At 40.5% G+C, this 7,524-nt stretch overlaps 1 protein-coding gene across 3 annotated transcripts in view; it reads right to left on the bottom strand.

The window, feature by feature from the left end:
• The window catches only part of LOC131835831 (carotenoid-cleaving dioxygenase, mitochondrial), a 108,598-nt gene that overhangs the window by 65,440 nt on the left and 35,634 nt on the right, over window positions 1-7,524 (bottom strand). The gene's annotated exons all lie outside the window — the stretch shown is intronic.

Genomic DNA, 7,524 nt, shown 5'->3' with positions numbered 1-7,524 from the left:
CAACAAGACTTTGTAGAGACCACTTCACTTGACTAATTTCTGCATTTCTTCCAAAGTCAGATTGATCCTGAATCCAGCAACATATAACAAAGCATTATAAACTCTGATCCAGTGGCATTCAGCCCAAGAACGTAAAGATCATTTACTATCAAAATAAATAAAGGAGGGGCACCTGGGTGGCTCAGTTGGTTAAGTGTCTGCCTTCAGCTCAGGTCATGATCAGGGCCCAGGGATTGAGTCCCACATCAGGCTCCCTTCTCAGTGAGGAGCCTGCTTCTCCCTCTCCCTTTGCCACTCCCCCTGCTTGTGTTCTCTCGGTCTCTCTCTCATTCTGTCAAATATATAAATAAAACCTTTTTTAAAAATAGAATAAAGGGGGGTGCCTGGGTGGCTCAGTGGGGTGCCTGGATGGCTCAGTGGGTTAAAGCCTCTCCCTTCGGCTCAGGTCACAATCCCAGGGTCCTGGGATCGAGTTCCGCATCGGGCTCTCTGCTCAGTGGGGAGCCTGCTTCCCCCTCTCTCTCTCTGTCTGCCTCTCTGCCTACTTGTGATAAATAAATAAAATATTTTTAAAAAAACAGAATAAAGGATAAAGCCACACAGTCATCTCAATAGATGGAGAAAAAGCATTTGACGAAATCCAATTCATAAACATTCTCAAGAAACTTAAAAAAGAAGATAACTTTTTCAATGTGAAAAAAGACATCTATGAGGGATGCCCGGGTGGCTCAATCAGTTAAGTGTCTCCTTCAGCTCAGCTCATGATCCCAGGACCCTGGGACTGAGGCCCACGTTGGGCTCCCTGCTCAGCAGAGAAGCTGCTTCTCTCTCTCCCCCTTGTTTATGCTCTCTCTCGCTATCTCTCTCTCTCAAATAAATAAATAAAATCTTTAAAATAAAAAAAAAGCACATCTATGAAAAATCTACAGCTGACATCATACTTTTTAAAAATTTCTATATAATTAACATACAGTGTTGTATTAGTTTCAGGTATACAATATAGTGATTCAACAATTCCATATACTACTCAGTGCTCTTCACTGTCAGTGTATTCTTTATCCCCATCACCTATTCCACCCATCCCCCTACCCTTGTCCCTGGTCATCACCACTTTGTTCTCTGTACTTTAGAGTCTGAACTTTTTTGGTCTCTTTTTTCTGTGTTCATTTGTTTTGTGTCTTAAATTCCACATATGAGTGAAATAACGTGCTATTTTTCTTTGACTGACTTATTTCACTTAGCATTATACCCTCTAGATCCATCCATCCATGTTGCAAATGACAAGATTTCATTCTTTTTATGGCTGAGTAATATTCCATTGTATATATATACAACATCTTCTTTATCCACTCATGTATCACTAGACACTTAGGTTGCTTCTATGTTTGGGGTGTTGGAAAGAATACTACCACAAACATAGAGGGGCATATATCTTTTTTAATTAGTGTTAACATCATCCTTAATGGTGAAAAATAATACAAGAATGTCAGCTCTTGCAACTTCTATTCAACATTCTACTGGAGGTTCTAGCCTGTACAATTACAAGAAAAAGAAAAGGAAGAAGTAAAACCATCCTTATTTGCACATAACATGATTCTGTATGTGGAAGATCCTAAAGGGATAGAAACAAATGCACACAAACCCCCATTAAAATTAATAAGCACGTTGAGCAAAGTTGGAGAATCCAAGGTTAATATATGAAAAGGAAATTGTATTTCTAGATATAAGAATGAATAATCTTAAAATAAAAATAAGAAAACAATTCCACTCAGATTATTAAGAAGAATAAAATACTTATGAATAAATTTAGCAAAAGAAGTACAAGACTTGTACCCTGAAAATTTCAAAACAATGCTGAGGGGAGTTAAATATGATTTAAATAAATGGAGAAACATTCCATGTTCAATGATTGGAACACTCAGTATTGTTCAGATGGCAGCTCCCCTCATGTTGGTCTATAGATTCAACCCAATTTCCATCAAAATTCCACCAGGCTTTTTTGCAGAAATTGGCAAGCTATATCCAAAATGAATATGGAAATCCAAAAGACAGAACAGCCAAACAAATTTGAAAAAGAACAAAGTTGGAGAGTTTTCATTTCCTAGTTGTAAAATTTAATATAAGCTCCAGTAAGAGACAGTTTGATACTAACATCAGGGTAAACGCAGATCAATAGAAGAGATTTGAGAATTCAGAAATAAACCCTTATATTTATGACCAATTGATTTTTAACAAAGGCAGTTTGAGAGAAAAAGAGTCTTCAACAAATAGTACTGGGACAATTGGATATAAACATGCAAAACAATGAATGTAGACCCTTACCTCACACTATATGCAAAAATTAATACAGAGACATCAGTGTAAGAGCTAATGCTGGGGCACCTGGCTGCCTTAGTCAATAGAACATGCAACTTTTGATCTCAGGGTCCTAAGTTCAAGCCCCATGTTGGGCACAGAGATTACTTTTTTTTTTTTCAAGATTTTATTTATTTATTTGAGAGAGAAAAAGCACAGCATGGGAAGGGGCAGAGGGAGAGAGAGAAGCAGCAGGGAGCCCGAGGCAGGACTCTATCCCAGGACCCTGGGATGGTGACCTAAGCCGAAGGCAGACCCTTAACCAACTGAGCCACCCAGGTGCCCCCAGAGATTACTAAGGAAGGAAGGAAGGAAGGACGGACTACTCTGCACTACCTTTCCAACTTGCTGTGAACTTTAAATTATTTCAAAATCTAAAATAAATATAAAAAACTCTCACTCAAAACACATCATTAAGAAAATGAAAAGATCAGGGCGCCTGGGTGGCTCAGTGGGTTAAAGCCTCTGCCTTCGACTCAGGGTATGACCTCAGGGTCCTGGGATTGAGCCCCACATCGGGCTCTCTGCTTGGCGGGGAGCCTGCTTCCTCCTCTCTCTTTCTGCCTGCCTCTCTGCCTACTTGTGATCTCTGTCTTCAAATAAATAAATAAAATCTTAAAAAGAAAAAAAAAAAGGAAATGAAAAGATGAGCCACAGAATGGGAAAAAAATGTTTGTAAATCACACATATGGCAAAAACTTATATCCCGAATATGCAAAGAACTTCTACAACTTAATGAGAAAACCATCTAATTTTTAAATAGGCAAAATATTTGAATAGATATTTCTCCAAAGATGTACAAAGGCTCGTAAGCACATGAAAAGATGCTTAATATCATTAGTCATTAGGGAAATGCACATTAAAACCACAATGAGAAACCACTTCCCGTCTACTAGAATGGCTACGGTCAGAAAGTGTCAAGTGTCAGCAAAGATGTGAAGAAAGAGAAATTTTCATACACTGCTGGTGGGAATATGAAGTGGAACAGCCACTTTGAAAAACAGTTTTGTAGTTTCTTTAGAAGTTAAATATAGATTTTTCACATAGAAATTCCATTCCTACACATGAACTCTAGAGAAATAAAACATGTTCACAGAAAGATACGTACATTAACGTTCGTAGCACCATTATTCATAATAGTCAAAACTAGAAAAGCCCAGATGTCTATCAACTGGCGAAGGACTAAAGAAAATGTGGTATATCCACAATGGAACACCAACACTAATAAAAAAAGGAAAATACAGACACATGCTACCACATGAATGAACTTCAAAAACACTATGCTAAATAAAAGAAGCCAAACACAAAAGACTAAGTGATATTTACATGGAATGTCCAGAAAAGGCAAATCCATAATGACAGAAAAGTAAATTCATGTTTGCCTTAGGGTTAAGGGGGAAAATGGGGTTTAGCAGTCAACAGATACAAAGAATCTTATTAGAGAGAAGAAGATGTCCTAAAACTGGATATGGTGATAGGGTGTACATTCTGGGGAGAAAACCTCAATTTTCTTCTACCCAGTCTAAGAATTAAACTGATCTGAGACAGTGGGACACCTGGGGGGCTCAGTCAGTTAAGCCTCTGCCTTGGCTCAGGTCGTGATCCCAGGGTCCCAGTTCAGCGAGGGCCCTGCTTCTCCCTCTGCCTGCCACTCCTCCTGCTTGTGCTCTCTCTGTCTCTCTCTGACAAATAAATAAATTAAATCTTTAAAAATAAACTGATATGAGACATAAAGAGGAGAAAACCAAATTTCCTTGCATCCGTATGAGGAATCCACACAGACATAACATACCAAAGAGAGTCAGAAAAGATGGGGTATATATGTCATCTGGAACTAAGGAGAAAGGTGTAGGGGTATGGGACTTCAAAGAGAAGGAAAGCAATTCACAGGCAGATGAAAAAAGTAAATATTTGCTGGGCCATTCAGAAACAATAGGACATAGGGAGGAATTTTATTTTATTTTATTTTTTAAAGATTTTATTTATTTATTTGACAGAGAGAGATCACAAGTAGGCAGAGAGGCAGGCAGAGAGAGAGAGGAGGAAGCAGGCTCCCTGCTGAGCAGAGAGCCCGATGCGGGACTCGATCACAGGACTGTGAGATCATGACCTGAGCCGAAGGCAGCGGCCCAACCCAATGAGCCATCCAGGCGCCCCATAGGGAGGAATTTTAATAGGCTGCTGAATTCCTCCCTGTGTACCACCCGTAGTTCATACTGTATTGTAGTTATCATGGTGAAAGGTCCCTGGCTGGAGCAGGTCCTCTATCTAAACTCCTTTTAGACAATTGGAGGAAAGTCCAAGTTTCTTCTTGAGTGTTTTGAGTCTTGACTATTTTTGACTTAAAATAATCTGCAGCCAAAGTGGTACATTTTGGGGTGGCCTGCCTTTGGTCCCTATCCAACTTGCTAAATCTAAATCTAAATAAAAATCATTGAATCATATAATTACAATGGGTGAACTTATGGTATGCAAATTAAAACCTCAACAAAGTTGTTTTTTTTTTTTTTAGGGAAAAAAGTCAGTTTGATCAAATTTGCATATTAACTTAATATTGGTTTTCCTTACTATAAAATCAAGACTTATTCAGTATAGAAATTTTAGAAAATATTAAGGAACAAAAATAAAAAAAACTTAAAGCACCTATCCTTCCACCTTCAGAAAACCACTGCTGTTGTAGCAGAGATCCTAAGTTTTTTCTTTTATAGGACTGGAAGTTGAAAAATAAACCCCAAAACAGAAAACAAAAAACCCCTACTCCTTGCTCTGGACAGAATCTGGTAACCTTTTATACAATCCTTTCAAAAAGATGCAGTTGAAATGTCAGACATGCTGGGTCTGGAGGCAGGAATGGAAAGAGCTGAACGGCTCTGCATAAGGAAAGAGGGCGCCCTGGGAGGGAGAGTACCTAGAGACCCCCTAGCTTGAGTCCCACCTCCCCCACCAAAACAACCAAAACGAGAAAGAGCCCCATACAAGGACTCCTGTGCAGGTAATTTATTTGAGAGGGGGGTCCCAGGGAATAGGACCGAGAAAAGGAAGGTGTAAATGCTAGTGTAAGGTGTATTGTCCCCTGTGGGCCTGATTTGTCCAGAACCTCCTGGGCACCTTACAGAATGCCTCCCTAATTATTCCCATGGAGAAAGGGAAACAGGGGAGTTTCCCCACCAGCTCTGCACGTACACTATTTGAAGGTTGCCCCTGGGGATGCTGACGCCCACACTTTGGAGCTGTGCTCAGGCCGGTCAGATTTATCTGCAGCCGAAAGTGGAAAGACCCGCAGTACGCTCAAGGCAAAACTGTTCGTAGGAGCTACCGTGGAAATGTCTGTTGCAATTATTGCGGAAATCAGAAGTGGGATGAAGAAATGTGATTTGGGGCACCAGACTGAATCCAAGCACCATAGAAGGAGGTAGAACTCCTTATATAAATAGTAGGAATCACCAGAGGCCTTATTTTAAAAACAGAGAAATAGAACTCCCTTTTTTAAAAAATCTAAGATGCCACGGAATGTAAAATGTACCATTATTTTATGTGCCATTGTGAAAGAAAAGACCCTGCCAATTAAGTTATGACATGCCTTCAGTGGTAAGGCGCATTCTTATTTCAGAGATATGAAAATGTAAAAAGCTGCACATTTTAGAATTGACAAATTACAGACACAAATTAATACTATTTGCATTATTCTAATGTAAATGCCTCCTGCTCCATATACCTTTAATAGAGTCTGCTAAACACAGAACACTTTGTGCAGCCCCTTTTTTTGTGGAAATTAGGGGGAACTGCTGAATTTCACATCTGAATCAGTGTGAACAGAAGAGTGACAGGCTTTGGATACCAAGATAAGCACCATGGGAGGAAGCAAGAGCTTAGAAAGAGAGGGGGACCCTGAATTTCAGGAATCTGAAGAAGCTTTGAGAGTGACAGGGAGCAGAAAGCTAGCTGAGGACAAAGCACAAGCTCACAGCCTGTGACCTCTGCACACGCACACACGAACACACGCACACGCACACACACACACATGCGTGTACACACACACTCTCCTGGGTGGGATAAGCAGGACACAACATTTTTCCTGGAAGCTCCCAACAGTCTTAATGGTTTACTAGAGGGAAAAACAACCTGAACTTGACAATGGCCAGGCCTCCAGTATCTTGTAGGTCCCCTTTAGCATGTGAAAGTTCTTTTGAAAACCTCCATTTTCCTTACCTCCCCCAACCCCCAACTCTATTAATCAGCCACCCCTCACATGCCCTAGGCAGCAGCTCTTTCTGCCCACGGTTTCTGTCTCCATGCTTTAAAAAGAAAAACCACCATTTGGCACCAAAGATGTTTCAAGGATTTCTTTCTTGGTTGTCGGTTCTGGACCTTACCCCAGCAAATCTCACATATATTCCAAAACAACCTGAGGGTTACTGTGGGGAGGGGGGATAGGAAAAGGGGGTGGGGTTATGGACATTGGGGAGGGTGTGTGCTTTGGGGAGTGCTGTGAAGTGTGTAAACCTGGCGATTCACAGACCTGTACCCCGGGGGATAAAAATATATGTTTATAAAAAATTAAAAATTTAAAAAAAAAATACAAAACCAGTTCAAGAGCAGCAATGGATTTTCCTCAATTCACTGAATGAGAGTTTGAGCCAATTTTAACCAGATCTTAATAGACATTTTGTATTTTAAAACAAATTACAGGGGTGCCTGGGTGGCTCAGTGGGTTAAAGCTTCGGCCTTTGGCTCAGGTCGTGGTTCCAGGGTCCTGAGATGGAGCCCCGCATCAGGCTCTCTGCTCAGCGGGGAGCCTGCTTCCTCCTCTCTCTGTCTCTGCCTGCCTCTCTGCCTACTTGTCTGTCAAATAAGTAAATAAAATCTTAAAAAAAAAAATTACAAAACTGAGATAATATTAAAAAAATATTTTATGGTTTTTTCCTCTTAATTATAGTGTTGTTTTTCTTTTTTCTTTTTTGGGGGGCGTTGGCAGAGGGTGAGAGAGAGAGAGAATTCGAAGCAGTCTCCACGTCTAGCACAGAGCCTGATGGGGGAGGGGGAGCTCCAGCTCTCGATCGCATGACCCTGAGATCATGACCTGAACCAAAATCAGGAGTCGGTCACTCAACCAACTGAGCCACCCAGTGCCCCCTTAATTACATTATTTGGTCACATTTTTAATTGGCT

The sequence above is a fragment of the Mustela lutreola genome, chromosome 1 (assembly GCF_030435805.1).
Source record: "Mustela lutreola isolate mMusLut2 chromosome 1, mMusLut2.pri, whole genome shotgun sequence".
Classification (NCBI taxonomy): domain Eukaryota; kingdom Metazoa; phylum Chordata; class Mammalia; order Carnivora; family Mustelidae; genus Mustela; species Mustela lutreola.
Note: the sequence above shows the minus strand (reverse complement) of the source record. Positions and strands in the feature narration are given on the sequence as shown.